The 19,703-nt window shown below is 47.6% G+C and overlaps 1 protein-coding gene across 5 annotated transcripts in view; it reads right to left on the bottom strand.

Annotated features, from left to right (window-relative positions):
* Positions 1–19,703, bottom strand: part of ASAP1 (ArfGAP with SH3 domain, ankyrin repeat and PH domain 1) — a 346,314-nt gene that overhangs the window by 314,995 nt on the left and 11,616 nt on the right. The window contains exon 1 of one of the 5 annotated variants that reach the window (XM_057734378.1): positions 3,050–3,067. The exons of the other annotated variants lie outside the window; for them this stretch is intronic. The gene's annotated coding sequence lies outside the window, so the exon portion shown is untranslated. Of the gene's footprint in view, positions 1–3,049; positions 3,068–19,703 lie in introns of those variants that run through there. 5 annotated transcript variants of the gene reach the window in all.

Here is a 19,703-nt window from a genome sequence, read left to right on the forward strand (position 1 = left end):
TCTGGCCTGCTGAGCCGTGCTCCCAGGTGCTCTGGGCCAGCAAGCTGAGCCAGGCTCTGCCCAGTGCATCTGAATTCCTGTTACCCCAGCCAGGCTGGCCTCCTGCTCCAGACTCTCAGGTCTCCTACCCCTGGATATGCTTTTCATTCTGGGGATCTGGCCAAGTTGATTCACCTCTGTTTCCACTTCCCCATCTGCAGGAGTGGGATGGTTAGTAGCTAACTCTTGGGGTGGTTGTGTAATTTCTGGCACGTAAATGGTGCTCACTGCAGAGGAAGGTCCATGAGGGGAGGGACCTTGTCTGGCTTATACACCAGAAAATTCTCAGTGCTTAGATTATGTCTGTTTTGGGACTTCCCTGGTGGCGCAGTGGTTAAGAATCCACCTACAAATGCAGGGGACATGGGTTCAATCCCTGGTCTGGGAAGATCCCACATGCTGTGGAGCAACTAAGCCAGTGCACCGTAACTACTGAGTCTGCACTCTAGGGCCCGCAAGCCACAACTGCTGAGCCTGCGTGCCTCCACTATTGAAGCCTGCGCACCTAGAGCCAGTGCTCCACAACAAGAGAAGCCATGGCAATGAGAAGCCTGTGCACCGCAACGAAGAGTAGCCCCCACTCGCTGCAACTAGAGAAAGCTTGTGTGCAGCAACGAAGACCAAACACAGCCAACAGATAAATTAACTCAAAAAAAAAGAATATGTCTGTTCTAAAGGACTGGATACATGTATTTTTTTAGTTTTGTGTGGTTAAAAAAAAGACATAGCATAAAATTTACCACCTTAACCATTTTTAAGTGTACAGTTCAGTAGTGTTAAGTATATTCACATTGTTGTAACAGCAGACCTCCAGAACTATTTCATCTTGTAAAGCTGAAACTCTATGCCCATTAATCAACAATTCCCCATACCTCCTCCCCCCAGCCCTGCGGGCCCTCCCCCCAGCAACCACCATTCTACTTTCTATTTCTACGAATTTGACTACTTTTGATACCTCACATAAGTGGAACCATAAAGCATTTGTCTTTTTGTGACTGGCTTATTGCACTTAGCATGATGTCCTCAAGGTTCACCCATGTTGCAGCATGTATCAGGATTTCCTTCCTTTTTAAGGCTGGATAATATTCCATTATATGTACATTTGACATTTTGTTTATCTGTTCATCCACTGATGGACATTTGGGCTGCTCCCACCTCTTGGCTACTGTGCATAAGGCTGCCATGAACATGGATGTTTGAGTATCTCTTTGAGACCCCAGTTCTTGGACATATACCCAGAGGTAGATTTCCTGGATCATACGGTAATTCTATTTTTAATTTTTGAAGAACCACCACACTGTTTTCCACAGAGGTTGCACCATCTTACAATCCCACCAATAGTGCACAAGGGTTCCAATTTCTAGGACTGGATACACAGTTGAAGAGTAAATGAATGATGCTGAATGAATAACAGACATAACACAATACTTTTTGATGGGCTGACACTCGCCCTCAGCTAACTTACAATCTCATTAAGTATACCCAAGAATAGGAAATAAGGGCAAAATGCCACACTGATACAACTGCAGGAACATACTGGAACCCTCCCCACACAAAGGCTAATATTGTTCCCATGAGCACACTTGGTACCAGAAGTTCCTCCAGGATGGGAATCATAACTTACTCTCCTCTAAATCTCTGATCTTGACCCCCAGAGCCCTGACCCAGAGGCTCACATGCAGTGAGCACACAGCAATATTTGCTGAATAGTGACAGAGGGGTGGGTTCAATCAAGGAAGCCTTCCTGGAAGAAGATGGCTTCTCAAGAGAAAGAGGACAGTCTGGCAGAGAAAAGGAAGAGCAGGTGTGGCTGTACAGAGGGGCCTGACTCATTGGTTTCATCTCATTCCTGAAGGCAGAGGCAATCTGTGCCTGAAACTCAACACAATAATAAAGTCACATGACATGACAATGCAACATGCTTCATAGGTGCTCAATAAGCACCTGCTGACCGAATAAATGATCAGAGTATAAAGCAAACAAGGGAAACATAAGAGAGACTTCTGTATGTGTTGTCAAAATGAGAAACTGGGGGTTCCTTTTAAACTGCAGGGAAATATTCATGTGACCTAAACCAGCTTTCCCAGTCCACCACCTCCAGTAGAACAGGAAGCCCAAGAAGAAACTACCTTCCAGCCCTACCCTGGGGAAGCCTCATGACCAAGGACACCACTGCTGGGGCAACCCAATCCTCAAACTTCTTTCCAGAAAGCCACCTCTGCCTCTTAGGAATTTCACTGCCTGGAAACACAGGAGAATCAGCCGATGATGTCTACAAAACTCCTTCCTTACCCTGAGGAATTACATCTTCTCTGTTCACAATAGTCAGGACATGGAAGCAACCGAAATGCTCATCAACAAATGAATGGATACAGAAGATGTGGCATATATATACAATGGAATATTACTCAGCTATAAAAAGGGATGAGATGGAGCTATATGTCATGAGGTGGATAGAACTACAGTCTGTCATACAGAGTGACGTAAGTCAGAAAGAGAAGGACAAATAGTGTATGCTAACTCACATATACGGAATCTAAAAATGGTACTGATGAACTCAGTGACAAGAACAAGGACGCAGATACAGAGAATGGACTGGAGAACTCGAGGTATGGGAGGGGGCGGGGGGTGAAGGGGAAACTGAGAAGAAGCGAGAGAGTAGCACAGACATATATATACTACCAACTGTAAAATAGTCAGTGGGAAGTTGTTGTATAACAAAGGGAGCCCAACTCGAGGATGGAAGATGCCTTAGAGGACTGGGGCGGGGAGGGTGGGGGGGACTCGAGGTGGGGGGAGTCAAGGAAGGGAGGGAATACGGGGATATGTGTATAAAAACAGATGATTGAACCTGGTGTACCCCCCAAAAAATTTTAAAAAGTTAAAAAAAAAAATCTTCTCTATTTCACAGCTGTTTGTCTCCAAGGTGTGGCAGGGGACACAGGCAGGATGCTACGCCTGGATGCAGCTGATTCACTGCACGCATGAGTCCACTCCCTGCGCCACTCACGTCGCTGCCACTGGAGTCACCGAATCCAGGATGCCCATCAGATTGGAAGGCCGTGGGAAAATCACCCAGGCAGGCACAACAGAGCTGTAAGCAAAGCAGCTCCACACCCTTCCGGAGAAGACCTTAGGGAAACCAGAGGACCCTGTGGTTAGCAGTGTCTGGCTCAGTACACATTCGTTGAATGAATGATCACCTAAACAAAGAACCTCACACCAAGACTTTGGGGCACCCTTTCATTTCCCATCAGAGTCCAGCTGCCAACCGGCAACACCAGCTAAGCAGCACCAAGGATTCCCGCAAGCCTCTTGCTTTGCAACTGCTGCGAATATAGGTCACCCTGAGCATCATTTTCTGGGGCCTGGTATAAACCCAACTTCTCTTAGAATCCAGCCTTCTCACCTTCCCCAAGTCTATTTCCTTTAAATGACAAAGAACCACAAGAAACTGAGTCTGAGGCGGGAATATTTGAGCCCAAAAGCAGCAGGAGATTTGGCCCCTCCTACCTGCTTTGGATACAGAACCATCTAAAGGAAAGTCCCCTGGCGCCTCAAAGCCTCAGGTGCCACAGGGGAAAACTGAGAAGGATAACGCCCGGGTCTCAGAACGGCTGTGTCTCCTGGGAGCCAGGGAGCCAGAGAGCCAGAGCAGAAAGGGTATCAGATGCTTCTCGCTCGGGCTACATGGTAGCCTGGGCTGACGCGGGCACCCTCCCCCCTCGTTACAGACACGCAAAATCCTGAGTGAGCACGACTCAAATGGTTTACAATATATGACCAATACGGGAAAAAAAAAAGAGGGGACCCCATGGCATGAACAAAGCCACGCTCCAGTACACGTCCATGTCCAGCTGTGCACACACACACACACACACACACAGAGGCAGGCCTGCAACAGAGGAATGCAGGCCAACACTTGCAGGCACCACAGGCTGCTGGGCGGTCCCTGGATACCATCCGGGGCCCTTACAAAGGATTCCGTGTGTTTGGATCAGGACGTTCCAGCGTCAGCCTGCTTCCTCTGTGGAAGCAGTCCTCCTGGCTCGTTCTGATACAAGAGATAGGGCGGAAAGACCAGTTCCCTCTCACGGCACTGGGACTGTTGTGGAAAAGGGGCCTCTGAATCATTTAAGTCTGGAGGGCCCATGTTTGCAGAAGCCACACCTAGACCAATTTCCTGAGACAGAAAACCCAACACCTTGCTGGCTTTAAAAAAAGGGGGGGGGGCGGAATTATGGGCTGACCAAACTGAGAAATCCAGGGATGGATGTAACTTCAGGCATGGCTAGATTCAGGGGCACAAGGGATGTGGTCAGGGAGGACCTGTCTCCATCCACTGGCTCTGCCTTCCTGGAGGGGGTGATGGAGGTATTTCAGGCAGGCCTGCCCACAGGGGGCCACTGGCCTTCAGGTTTAGGTCCTGTCACAGACAAGCAATCCCTGCAGAATAAAAGCCTCTCTTTCCCTGTAGTTCCAGTAAAAGTCTCAGGGTTAACTCTGACTGTGTGTGCATCCTTGAACTCAACTCTGTAGCCAGAGGCTGGAACACTCCACTGGCTGGGTATCGCTCATGGGTCCACACGGGCATACAGGCTGGGTCAAGTCCGCAGGACCTACGCAGACTAAGGGGAGGTGGGAACTTATCTAAAAGAAAGTAGGGAAATGAAAGAAAGAGAAAGAAGAAAGGAGGGAAGGGGGAGGGAGGGAAGAAAAAGAAAACATGGTATAAGCCACAGATAATTTTTATTATTAAGGAATAAAATAGCAATCAACTTCAACTTTAAATAAAACCAAAAGAACAGCAGCAGACCAAGCTTTTGTGTCTTTTTTTTTCTGTAACAGCTTTGACGAGATATAATTCACATACCACACAATTTACAGATTTCAAGGATACAGTTCAATGGTTTTAATATAATTCACAAAGTTGTGCAATCATCACCACAATCGATTTTAGGACATTTTCATTGCCCCAAAAAGGAAACCCCATACCCATCAGCATTTACTCGCCCCAAATTCCACCTCCACCCACTCCTGGCAAAAGAACAGTGTAACTTTCTGTTTCTATAGATTTGCCTGTTCTGGAGATTTCATATACACAGATTCACACAATAGGTGGCTTTTAAGAACTGTCTTTTGTGGCAAAATCTACAAAAAGACCCCATTTCCTGAACTTCTGGTTGAACTCAAGGCCTCTGGTTCTGGTGGAGTTGAGTCGGGCCTCACTCCCTGGAATCATTATTAAGAATGTGGACCAGAGGAGGGATGACAGGGGCTGGGAGACCCTGAGGGCTGAGATGGTTGGTACCAGCTGGAGATGGCACGCTGCCAGGCGTGACTCAGCAGCGAGGGTGTAAACCCTCCAGGAGGCCTGGTCCAAGCTTCCGTTCTCGGCCCTGGAATGGTACATGTGGAGTGGAAAAAGCGTGGGCTTTCGTTTATCAGATGATCCAAGGAATCCCAAGGGAAGGGCATCATGGGGTTCTACCCAGCACCCTTCCTCATTCTTGACTTCATTTGGGATCCCCCTTCTTTCAGGAAGCGCGTGTTCCTGCAGCTCCCAGGTGTGGGCCCAGCTGGTTCAAAACCTTCCCAGTAATTCGCCAGTAATCAGTCTAAAGCGCACGTGACCCAACTTGGATCAAGGAGACCTGAAGTCGGAGGTTTCTGGGAAAGCTCTTTCTCAATCTCCTAGAAGAGGTTTAGGAAATGGTGTTTTCTCCCTTCCTCTGGATGATACAACAAAGATGCTCAAAGGGAATGCAGCCTGTCTCACTACCCGCCTCAGGGAGAAGCATGAAGAATGACAGAACTACTACCTGAAGAACTACAGGAAAATGGAGCGGGGGCGCCTGGAAGAGACGCTAATTCTGTGCCCCGTGAATCCTCGAGCTCCACTCCCCCCTTCTCCAAGCCCCAAATTGGCCTCTAGAGACTAAGTATGCAAGGGCCCCCTACCCTCTGGCTGAGGGTGGTTTTGCCCAACAGGGAGCCCCAGCAGGAGACAGGAGGGAGAGGAGAGTGAGGTATCCATCCCCGCTGCTGCCCCCCACCTCTCTGGGGGTCACTGTGAACTGGCTGCCACCCTCAACCCACGTCTCAGCTCTGGTCAGGGCCCCTCCTCACCACCCTCGCTGTCTCCAGGTTCTAGCAACTGTTCCCTCCCCACCCCTCACACTGGGCACTGACACGGCAGCCCCAGGGCCATCTGATCTTTCACAACGCACTGTCCCTGGAGCTTCCCTGCACCTGCCCACACTTTCTTAAAGATCCCTTTATGTGGTCCACAAGCACAGGAAAGATGCTCAAAGGCATCCGTCATTAGGAAAATGCAAATCAAAACCACAATGACATACCACGTCATACCCATTAGATGGGCCATAACGCAAAGAAACATAAAATAAGTCCTGGCGAGGGGGTGGAGAACTGGAACCCTTATACATTGCTGGGGGGGATGTAAAATGGTTTGGCCACTTTGGAAAAGTTTGGCAGATCCTCAAAAAATTAAACACAGAGTTACCAGGTGACTCATTAATACCATCCCTAGATATATACCCCAAAGAGTTGAAAACAGGTTTTCAAACAAACACTTGTATGTGAATCTTCACAGAGGCACTATTCACAATAGCCAGAAGGTGGAAACAAGCCAAATGTCTATCAACAGATGAACATGTAAACAAAATGTGGTCTCTCCATACATTGGGATATTCAGCCATAGAAAGGGATGAAGCACTGATACCTGCTTCGACATAGATGAACTTCAAAATCATTCTGCTAAGGGGAAGAAGCCAGACACAAGGGTCACATGTTGTATGATTCCACTTACATGAAACATCCAAAATAGCTAAGTCCATCGAGACAGAAGCTCACGAGAGGTCGCCAGGGGCTCAGAGGCAAGGAAGAGGGGTTATGGGGAGTGACTATTTAATGGGTACAGCACTGCCTTTTGGGGTGATGAGCTAATGGCTAACAACACTGTGACTGTACCAAATGCCACTGAGTTGTACGCTTTTAAATGGTTAATGGTTAATCTTACCTCAATTAAAAAATTCCTTTATGCAATTCTTGAATTATCTTAATTCAAGGATGCACTGGGGAATTTCCTGGAGATCCAGTGGTTAGGACTCAGCGCTTTCATTGCTGAGGGCCAGCATTTGATCCCTGGTCAGGGAACTAAGATCCCACAAGCCCCAAAAATAAAAATCTTAAAAAAAAAGGTGGAGGGGGATGCTTCGTATGTCCTGTGAGGACAATAACACAGCACCCCTGCCCGCCTCCTCACCTCCCAAGCAGTTTTGTGAGTCCGTGCACTTCCTCATGACTTCATTTAAGCCAGTTTTGTTCTATGCAGCAGGAAGTTTCCTAGTTGCCCACCCACTTAAGCACTTCCCAGCTGTGTGACCTCCCGGAGTGTCTAAGCTTCTCTGAGTTTTATTTTCCTCATCTGTCAAATAGAGTTGCTAATACTTACTTCACTGGGTTGGTTTAAAATGTATAAAATGTATCTAGAACATTAGGTGGAGCTCAAAGGGTGATTTTTTTTTTCATTCCTCTTAACACCAAATCATCTCCCTCTGTGGCATGAATAATGTTAGAATTGGTATCAGGCTCAAATGAGGAACATACAGTGTAGCGGCTGGGCAGGCAGGCTCTGTCACCAGCTTGCCAGAGCCGAACCTCAGCTGCGCCCCTTACTGTATACACTGAGTGCATAATGAATAGAATCACAGCGTCTTGAGATGAGAGGGGCTTTAGATCTCTCTAGACCAAAGGTTGGCAAACCAACTTGCAGGAGTCTGGCTTCTCTAGGCCATTCCTTCAACCGAGCTTCACAGGACAGGGTTTTGAAGCCCACTTGCCATGTGTGGCAGAGGCTGCTGGCTGTCAGAACTCTGCTTCCTCCCCGTCCTGGGCACACAGCTGGACTACATTTCCCAGACTCCCTAGTGGTTGGGCACAGCCAGGGCAGAGCTCCTGCCTAGGAATGAGGGTAGAAATGTCACTGGCCATGTCTCAGGCCAAGGCTTCTGAGAAGTAGGCTTGCCTCCTCCGTGCTACTTACCCCTCCTGCCTGTGGATGCAAACAAGGACAAAGCCCTAGGGGCCACAGAGCAGGGCCACGAAGGTGGAGAAGCCTAGATCTCTGAGTCACCGTGTGGAGGACAGACACATCCACTTGGGACGTCCACATGAGTAAAAAAAACATCTCTTGTATTTGAGCCATTAAACACTGTAGGTACCACAGGCACGCCTTGTTTTATCATGCTTCACTTTATAGTGCTTCGCAGGTATTGTGTATTCTACAAACCGAGGTTTGTGGAAAGCCTGTGTCAAGTGAGTCTATGGGTGCCATTTCTCCAACAGCATTTGCTCACTTTGCGTCTCTGTGTCACGTGTTGGTAATTCTCATAGTTTTTCAACCTTTTCCATTATTGTTGTCATGGTGACCTGTGATCAGTGATCTCTGATGTTACTATAGCAAAAAGATTATGATTCACTGAAGGCTCAGGTGATGGTTAGCATTTTTTAGCAATAAAGTATTTTTTAATGAAGGTGTGTACGTTGGTTTCTTTTAGACACAATGCTATTGCACCCTTAACAGACTACAGTATAGTGTGAACATAACCTTTATATGCACTGGGAAACCAAACAAATCGCGTGACTCGCTTTATTGTGATACTTGCTTTATTGTGGTGGTCTGGAACCAAACCCGCAATATCTGAGGTACACCTGTACTTGTCACTGCAGCTATTAACACTTACTAATACACCAGCCTGGTCCCCCTTAGTGTGAAACATCTATTGCACTGAATTATGCAAGGTTTCATTAATTCATTCAAAAAAAGAATCTTTAACTGAACACCTACTACGTGCTATACTATGATCCTATGCTAGATTCCGTGGGTTCCAAATAAAAAAACAGTGTAACAGTATCTGCTCTCAGGAAGCCACAAAACTGTAAGGGGGACAGACACCTGGACAAAAGCCTGTACAAGGTACAGTGGGGTCACAAGGAGACGGTCAATTCTGCCGGGCATCAGGTTGAGTCAGGCACGGCCTCCTGGAAGGGGAGATGCTCAGGTTCAGAAGGTGTTCATCAAGTAGGTGAAGGTTACAGGCGTTCAAGGTGGAGGCACCCACCTGAGCAAAGGTGTGGAGCTTGAAGCAGGAAGCGTGAGGGGGATGGACGGGTGGGAATAAAAGCTGCTGGCTGCGGTGGGGGGGGGGGTGTTGGTAAGGAGGAAAGAGAGAAAGAGGAGGAGAATGGGGCGGAGGACAGGGGAAGTGTGAAAGATGAAGCTAAAGAGGAACACGGACCCAGACCATCACAGGTGGTCTGGTGGGCATGGAGGAGCAGATGATTATGACTACACAGAAAAACGGACACGACCTGAGCAAGCACTTTCCAGATGAGGCCTGGCCTTCTAATTTGAGGCGAGAATGTCCTGCTGCTTCATCTACAGTGACCAGCTCAGCCTCACTTGAGCTTTGGTTTTCAGAAATAAAATGCATGACTTGAATCGTTAAAAAATAATAATAATAACCATTTCCCCCTGCTGGACCTCAGTTTTCTCATCTGTATAAGGACAGGGTTGGTTGACGATATCAAAGTTAAAAAGAAAAGGATTCTATGATTTTATGATCACTGTGATGCTGGTGATCCACCTGTATTTATTTAGTATCACTGAGTTTTAGCTATTATGCATCATTTCTTTAAATATCAGTATGTCGTAAACTAAATAGAAAGTGGCATCAATATGGACTGGGGTTGGGGGGGCTTCCCTGAGTGGCACAGTGGATGAGAATCCACCTGCCAATGCAGGGGACACGGGTTCAAGCCCTGGTCTGGGAGGACCCCACACGACGCAGAGCAACTAAGTCCGAGCGCCACAACTACTGAGCCTGCGCTCTTAAGCCCTCAAGCCACAACTACTGAGCCCGTGTGCCACAACTACTGAAGCCCATGTGCCTAGAGCCCGTGCTCTGCAACAAGAGAAGCCACCACAAAGAGAAGCCCTCGAACCGCAACGAAGAGTAGGCCCTGCTCTCCACAACTAGAGAAAGCCCACGCAGCAATGAAGACCCAACACAGCCATAAATAAATAAATTTATATTAAAAAAAATATGGACTGGGGGGAAGTGGAGAGTGACTGCTAATGGGTATGAATGAAGTTCTTTCTGGGGTGATGAAAATGTTCTAAAATTAATTGTAGTCAGGGTTCTACAACTCTGCAAATACACTAAAAACCATCAAATTCTGCCCTCTAAGTGGGTGAACTGTATAATATATGAATTAGACCTCAACAAAGCTGTGACAAAAATATAATTTTAAAATATTAATAAAAAGGAAATGGTGAAGGGAGACAGGATTAAGATGGCGGAGTAGGAGAACATGCACTCACTCCCTCTTGCAAGAGCACCGGAATTACAACTAAATGCTGAACAATCATCGACAGAAAGACACTGGAACTCACCAATAAAGACACCCCACATCCAGAGACAAAGGAGAAGCCTCAATGAGACGGTAGGAGGGGCGCAATCGCGTTAAAATCAAATCCCATAAATGCTGGGTGGGTGACTCACACACTGGAGAACAGTTATACTGCAGAAGTCCACCCACTAAAGTGAGGGTTCTGAGCCCCACTTTAGGCTCCCCAACCTGGGAGTCCAGCAACGGGAGGAGGAATCCCCAGAGAATCAGGCTTTGAAAGCCAGCGGGATTTGATTGCAGGACCTCCACAGGACCAGGGGAAACAGAGATTCCACTCTTGGAGGACACACAAAAAAGTGTGCTCACCAGGACCTGGGGGAAGGAGCAGTGACCCCATAGGAGACTGATCCAGACCTACCTGCTGGTGTTGGAGGGTTGCCTGCAGAGCTGGGGGGCAGCTGTGGCTCACCGAGGAGACACCGAGGAGACTGGCAGCAGGGGTTCTGGGAAGTGCTCACTGGCGTGAACCCTCCCAGAGTCTGACATTAGCCCCACCAAAGAGCCTGTAAGCTCCAGTGCTAAGTAGCCTTAGGCCAAACAACTAACAAGGTGTGAACACAGCCCCACCCATTAGCAGACAAGCAGATTAAAGTCTTACTGAGCTCTGCCCACCCAGCCCTACCCACCATCAGTCCCTCCCATCAGGAAGCACGCATGAGCCTCCTAGATAGCTTCCTCCACAAGAGGGCAGACAGCAGTATCAAGCAGTATCAGCAGTATTTCATCTTGTGGAACTGAAAACAACAGCCACAGAAAGATAGAGAAAATGAAAAAGCAGAGGACTTTGTACCAGATGAAGGGACAGGATAAAACCCCAGAAAAACAACTAAATGAAGAGGACATAGGCACCCTTACAGAAAAAGAATTCAGAATAATGATGGTGAAGATGATCCAGGACTTTGAAAAAAGACTGAATGCAAAGATCAAAAAGTTTACCAAAGACCTAGAAGAATTAAAGAGCAAACAAACAGAGATATGCAACACAATAACGGAAATGAAGAATACACTGGAAGGAACCAATAGCAGATTAACTGAGGCAGAAGGGCGAATAAGTGACCTGGAAGACAGAATGGTGATCATCACTGATGCGGAAAAGAATAAGGAAAAAAGAATGAAAAGAACTGAAGACAACCTAAGATACCTCTGGGACAATGTTAAATACACCAACATTCACATTATAGGGATCCCAGAAGGAAACGAGAGAGAGAAAGGACCAGAGAAAATACTGGAAGAGATTCTAGTTGAAAACTTCCCTAACATGGGAAAGGAAATAGCTATGCAAGTCCAGGAAGCACAGAGAGTCCCAGGCAGGATAAACCCAAGGAGAAACACGCCAAGACATATAGTAGTCAAATGGACAAAAATTAAAGACAGAGAAATGTTATTAAAAGCAATAAGGGAAAAACGACAGATAACATACAAGGGAACTCCCATCAGGTTAACAGCTGATTTCTCAGCAGAAACTCTGCAAGCCAGGAGGGAGTGGCACAATATATTTCAAGTGATGAAAGGGAAGAACCTACAACCAAGAATACTCTACCCAGCAAGGATCTCACTCAGATTCGATGGAGAAATCAAAAGCTTTACAGAGAAGCCACAGCTAAGAGAATTCAGCACCACCAAACCAGCCCTACAACAAATGCTAAAGGAACTTCTCCAAGCGGGAAACATAAGAGAAGAAAAGGATCTACAAAAACAAAAACAAAACAGTTAAGAAAATGGTAATAGGAACATACATATCAATAACTACCTTGAATGTAAATGAACTAAATGCATCAACCAAAAGACCCAGACTGGCTGAATGGATACAAAAACAAAACCCATATGTATGCTGTCTACAAGAGACCCACTTCAGACCTAAGGACACATACAGATGGAAAGTGAGGGGATGGAAAGAGACATTCCATGCAAATGAAAATCAAAAGAAAGCTGGAGTAGCAATAGTCACATCAGATAAAATAGACTTTAAAATAAAAAATATTACAAGAGACAAGAAAGGACATTACATAAAGATTGAGGGATCCATCCAAGAAGAGGAGATAACAATTATAAATATATATGCACCCAATATAGGAGCACCTCAATACACAAGGCAAATGCTAACAACTATGAAAGAGGAAATGCAAGGCAGAAATAGAGACAGAGATGTAGAGAACAACCACATGGACACCAAGTGGGGAAAGCGGGGAGGGTTGGTGGGGGGTGAATTGGGAGATTGGGATACCAAATTGTATGCTCTAAATATATGCTGTTTATTGTCTGTTAACTGTGTCTCAATAAAGGTTCTTAAAAAAAAAAAAGGAAATGGTGAAAGGCCTTGAGGTTAAAAAACAAAATGAATCAATGTGAGTGAGCTGGGAAATGGGAGATATATAGTGATCTCACACACGACTGTCCAATTCTCTGGTCTATCCAGGCAAAACCCAGCCAACCAGAACTTTGGCTACACTGTCCCCGTGGCTCTGGGTCTCCCAGCCCTGGAGGGCGCTGGCCCATCAACCAGTGCCCCAGTCTCCTGACATAGCTATCTACATGCTCTGCAATGTAGACAAGCACTGGAGATCACTCCACGGCCCAAGGGCCCTTCAGGGTGTTGACTCAAACATCAGACCTCTCCACCTCTCCGTGTGTGTTTGCTTTTCTGTTCAGAAGGCCCAAGGGCCACCGTGTAGGCTGGGAGCCTTTCAGCAGTTTCATCCTCCTGGGATGGAAACTGACACTGGCCGTCACACCCTCTCTGAGCACGTGATGAAAGGGATCAGGTGCCCTCATTCCCTCACAGGGAGCACTTCCTGAGCACCTGGTAGCCACTGGGCTTTGTACCACACTCATGACACTGGACAAAAGAGCCTTAGGAGCTCAGAGACCAGCAGGGAGAAGTGACAATGACAGATCAGGGTGACACATTTGATAAGAGTAAGCACAGGGGGATGCTGGGAGCACCCAAGGTGGCTCCACATCCTATCTTAGGGACCAGGGAATCACAGGCTCATCATCTACTTAATAAACATTACAGGGAACTCCCTGGCGGTCCAGCAGTTAGGACCTAGCGCTTTCACTGCCAAGGGCGCAGGTCCAATCCCTGATCAGGGAACTACCATCCTGCAAGACTCGCAGCGTGGCCAAAAAGAAAAAGAAAAACAATGATAGGCAAATTTCTTTTCCCAGATTCACCAACAGATAAGTCACCGTCCTCAGCAAAGGAGCAGAGAAAGGCCAGGGATGCTGCTTTAATAAACTGTTTCTTCCAATGTAAAGCTTATCAGGAGTAAAAAAATCAGTATTCCTGCCTAACACTCTCACAAACTGAAAATGATACGGGTAACCTGAACATTCTCACAAGTTAGTAGATTTAAAATAAGAAGTATATTGAGAAGTCTAGAAGGCAAAAAACAAAACAAAACAAAAAAACAAACAAAACCATTTAAAAATTTTTAAAAAATAAAAAATAAAAAAACATTACAAATGGCCCCCATTTATACCGGCACTGGGTTGGTACTCAGGAGACCTAAGAAGGAAGGTGCACTCCTGTCCTCAAGGAGCTCACAGTCCAGTGGGCTTGCTGCACAGCACCTCCGAAGTCCTCCCAACCTCCCTGGGGCAACTGAGGTACAACCAGCAGGGCCTGGTGATGGTTTGGATGAGCTGAGCGACAGAGGGGAAATCCACACACCCACAACCCAAACATCCCACCACCCCCATTCCTTCCACTTTAGTCCAAGCCACCCTGACCTTCTGCCTGCATTACTGCAAGAGCCTCCCAACCATCTCCCTACCCTTCAACCCATCCTCTACACAGCAGACAGCAGGATCCTGGTGAAAAAGTGAGCCAAGATCATATCACTCCTCTGTTCAAAACCCTCCAAGAGCTTCCTTTCTCTCTCAGAGTAAAAACAAAAGTCCTCAAAGTGCCCAACAAGGTCGTGTATCACCCCATCACCTTTTCCCCTCATCAATGACTCCCCCATCGCTCACTCCACTTCCGCCATCCTCGCCTCCTGGAGGCTCCTTGAACATGTCACACGTGCAGCTACCCCAAGGCCTTTTCACTGGCTATTCCCTCTGTTTGGGACACATTTTATGCCAGAGCGCCACATGCTCACTCCCTCAGTTCCTTTGGGTCTTTGCTTACCTTTGCAAGGAGAGCTTCCTTGAACACCCCATCTCACAGTGCACTCCACAGCCTCCTTTCTGGGGAACTTTTTCCATTAAGCATCCCATATCCATATTAAATGTTTGTTTGTTGTCTGTCTTCCCAACGGAATGTAAGCTCCACAAAGACAGCGATTTTTCTCTGTTGTGTTCACTGCGGCTGCCCAGCCCCCCAAATAACGCTGGTACGCAGTGGCAACTCAAATAAATACGTGTGGAATAAACACCCAGGTTTGCAGGCCAGAGTGGCTGGGAGGAGGATGCATGGGAGTCATCACTGGGCAGGAATGGGTGGGGAAGGGGCAGGTCAGCTGGAGGGGTCACGGGGAAAACAGCTTGGCTGCTCGGCACCCAGGGGCTATTTTTAAGCCACCCAGGGCTAAGAAGCTTTTACGTGCCTTTCTGCGATATTGTAAGTAACTGGAGAGCAATGAAGATATCAGAGTTACTCCAGCCAATAAGAGTTATCAAGGGCTTCCTCCTCGGGACCCAGCCCCTCTTGTTAGTGATGATGTATTTGCTCCATGAAGTGTAGGCCTTTCCTGGTGCCAACTCTCTCTTTCTACCTCTGACTACTGGGTTTTACAGGCATCGTGGAGCCCTTTTCCAGAGTTCCATGTGTAAACAAGGTTAAGTGGGGAAGAGCCGCTTTTATTCAGAGCCTTTCAGGTGCCACATCCTTGTCCTATGTGATCTCATTGTAATCTCCACCCTGCAGTAGGTCATGTGGAAACTGAGGCTCAGAGAATGTAAGTTACCCAAGGGTCTCAAGCAAGGGACAGGGCTGGGGTTCTCCCCCAGGCGTCTGCCCAGGACCATCTCATGCTCAAGTTTGCGTTCTTTCTACCACAACATCCTGTCTCTACAACACAGAAGGACTCAGGCTGTCACCTTTTCCATCCTTTAATCTTGGTGTTTATTCCTTCCCATTTGAATTTCTTTTCAATGCACCGCACAGGGAAGCTGAGACACAGGTCCAAGATGAGGGAGGTATGGCTGAGCCCCGATGCAGGGAGGGTGTTTCTAAAGCACAGAGCCACAGACCTCACCTTCCCGGTGCAGGATGCAGGATGAAGGCCAACCGCCTTCCCAATCCTGTCCTTCTCACTCCTCCAGGCTCAAGGTGCATCTGCTTCCTCAGCCCGAGGCAATCATCCCATCCCCATCCTACCACACTGAACGCTTCTCTGACCCCTGGTACACACTAGCTGTGGCTACGGTCCTGTGCTGTACAAGTCTCTGACCTTGGCCCCAAAGTGCCCCTCAATGGACCCATCCTCAACACATTTACACAGCAGATGGAACATCACCTCGATCCCTGAGGAGCTGCTCCTTCAGTGTCCATCTCAGCCTCTAGTCTGGGAGCACTGCCCTCTAATCACCTGCTGCTTGTGTAACACCAAGGAAGTTCTCAACAAGTGCCATTTGGAGGCATAACTAGAATATAGAATTGGAAGATACAACCATGCCAGTGTTCGCTGAATTAACGCCACAAGCCTATCTAGTCAGACACATGGGACCATCTTTTTGGTCAGTGTTTAGGGCAGATGCTGAATCATCTCCATCACCATCATTACCGCCATCATCACCATCATCACCACCACCATCATCACCACCATCATCATCACCAACACCATCATCATCACCACTATCACCATCATCCCCATCATCATCACCACCATCACCATAATCATCATTACCACCATCACCATCATCATCATCCCCATCATCACCATCACCATCATCCCCATCATCACCACCATCATCCCCATCATCATCACCACCATCACCATAATCATCATTACCACCATCACCATCATCATCATCCCCATCATCACCATCACCATCATCCCCATCATCACCACCATCACCACCACCATCATCCCCATCATCATCACCACCATCACCATAATCATCATTACTACCATCACCATCATCATCATCCCCATCATCACCATCACCATCATCCCCATCATCACCACTACCACCACCACCATCATCGTTTGCTAGGGCTGCCATAACAAAGCACCAACAACTAGGTGGCTTAAAACAACAGAAATGTATTCTCTCACAGTTCTGAAATGAAGGTGTGGGCAGGGCCATGCTCTCTGATGCCTCTAGGGAGAATCTTTCCTTGCCTCTTCCTAGACCATGGTGGTCACCAGCAATCCTTGGCTAACAGACACATCATTCCATTCATATGGCTGCCTTTCCCCAGTGTCTTCACATTGCCTTCTCTCTATGTGTGTCGGTCTCTGTCTCCAAATTTCCCCTTTTTATAAGGACCCCAGTCATATTGGATTAGGGCCCATTCTAATAACCTCATTTTAACTTGATTAACTCTGTAGACACCTAATTTTTAAACCAGGTCACATTCTGAAGTACTCGGGTTAGGACTTCAACACAGCTTTATTGGAGGACACAATTCAGCCCCTAAAAATCATCATCATCAGGACAGCTCACACTTCCACTTCTAGTTACCACATGTCAGGCACTGTTCTTACTGCTCTCCATGTACTACCACATAGAGTTCTCACTACAACCCTGTATGATGGAAGTCTTATTTGCTTCACTGCATTTGACAAGTAGCAAAACTGAGGCTCAGAGAGGCACTGAACTTACCCAAGGTCAGGAAGTTCTAAGATCAGCCATTAAAGGGCTGTATTAGGACTCACCCTAAACCCAGGATCCAAACTCTTAACAAGTCGTCTACACCACAGAAGCTTTGTTTCTGATGATGTGATCACCCTCTGCAGACTTTCTGTTTCAGTTCCAGCACGATTCCCACCTGAAAATGCTCAGCACTGTTACTTTCTTCAAGCGAGGAGCTTAAAATATCATTGCTCCACTACACTATATAGATTGCAATATTCAATAGCTATTTCAACAAAACTTTTTTTTTAAATCAAAAGCAAAAAAAATTAAGCACTGTTATCGCCTATGTTACCCATGTGTATCGTCTCCTCCTCCCTAAGTGTACTTAATCTTTGCTTTCTTTGCACAGTGTCTTTGGTTGCAAGTCATAAGCCTGAAGCAAATAAAATTCCAGTAATTTCTAAGAATGTGGTGTTGGTGCTTTCCTAATAAAGAGATAACTGAGCTCAACAACAACAACAACAAAAATCATCGCTGAACTCAGCTTACCCCAACCAATCGTACTTCTTCCAGGATGGGAACACCCCACACAGACACGTTATGCCCATTAAAATTCTTTCAGAAAAACGTCTGTATCCTTCACAGATTGGCTCATGCGGCGCTGCTTATGCAAACCCTTGAATCTGCTCTTGTCTATAACACCTCTGTGGGGGCTCCCACCCTTGCTCAGGATGGTACATCCTGGACCCCTGGCAACCTGCCCCAGTAGGTGGCTCCTGATCACCCGGCAGGCACAGGGTGGCCAACGGGACGTGCCTGAGGCGGGGAGTCAGAAGCCTGCGCTCCAGTCCTGACTTTCATTTCCTCCTCCACATGAGCTCTCTGCCCACACCCCCCGGCCCCAGGGCCCTGCTCCTTCCGGTCCTTATAGGACAATCTGAAAGAGTTTCTCAAATTTTTCAAAAAAGAGATCATCAAACTCTAAGCTAAAAGAGAATAAAGGAAAGATTCATACATCAAACACAAATTAAGCATCTGGTCTACAGTGGGGTGGGCACTAAGGATGCACTAAGATGAATAAGAATGCAGGGGAGAAAGAAAACCTGTGTGTGTGGTGGGGGGGGTTTGTGGTAGGTATGTGTGTAGGGGTGTGTGTGTATAGGGGTTGTGGTAGGTGTGTGTGCAGGGGTGTGGGTGTGTAGACGCATGTGTGTATGCGGTTGTTTATGTGTGTGTGTAGGGCGTTATGGTAGGTGTGTGTGCAGGGATGTGGGTGTGTAGGGGCGTGTGTGTGAGGGGGGTGTTTCAGGCGGGCGCTTGAAAGTATTTTCTCACCCCATCATGCAGTAAGGCAGCTCCTCCCCATCTCACAGGTGGAGAAACATAGGTTCAGCAAACTACATGACTTGTCCACAGGCACACGGCGAGTAAGCTGAGAGCCAGGGCTGACCCCCAGGTCAGAGCTGCTGAAAGTCCAGGCTGCTTGCTTCCTCATCTGACCACCCAGGCAATGAAGGAGGGGACCGGAGCCCGCTAAGCAGGAGGGTGACCCCTAGGTGAAGTCTTTCGGAGACTCCCCTGGCAGCAGCTTGGAGGATGGACTAAGGGCAGGGCAGTGAGTTGGGAAAGGGCTGGAAGACTCAAGGGAGATCCTGCAGAAACGTGGCCTGAGGCAGGAACTGTGGGGACACACAGATGGGGCTGGACTGGAGATGCTGGGACAGGCTTCTGCAGAATCGGTTTGGTTTGGGGGAGGCATAACAAAGAAAGACAGTGAGCCCAGGCAGTAAGAAAGTCTTCCCTCTTCTCAAGGCTCACACCTAGGAAGCAAGGACACCAGGAAAACCACATCACAGCTTCACTTCCCATTCCACGTAAACAAAAACCAAAAAGTTGAAGTTGTGGGAGGGGAAGAGAAGAAAGCAGGGAGGGACAGACTTGCTTCTTTCTCACCCGTCTGCCATTGAAGCCCGGCACCAAGCATCTAGGGATGCAGAGAACAGTAGGACCAGGAGCCCGAGAAGGCTGCGGTCCTGAGAGACAAAAACATGACTCAGCCTTGGAAACAAGCCAGAAAGCTCAGTGTCCTCAAGGGCTCTCCTGCTGCCCCTCCTCCGATCAGCCCCCAAGCCGGCCAGTGCTACTGCCTTTACATCTTCCCTCTCCTCCTCCTGGGCCACTCAATGCCAGACTCCTACAAAAGCATCCTAAATGGCCTCCCTGCCTCCAGTCCTGGTCCTCACCCACCTAGTCCATTCAGTCCAAGGTACCCAGAATCATCTTCCTAAAGGGTCACATCACTCTCCTGCTTTAGGGCTTCAACGGCTCCTCAACAGCCTCAAGATCAAGTCCAAGCTTCAGAATGTGGCTCTGCCTTCCCCTCTGGCCTCAGTGCATCCAACCTCAAATGTCAGGTTCACTGA

Source organism: Hippopotamus amphibius, chromosome 5 (assembly GCF_030028045.1).
Source record: "Hippopotamus amphibius kiboko isolate mHipAmp2 chromosome 5, mHipAmp2.hap2, whole genome shotgun sequence".
NCBI lineage: Eukaryota > Metazoa > Chordata > Mammalia > Artiodactyla > Hippopotamidae > Hippopotamus > Hippopotamus amphibius.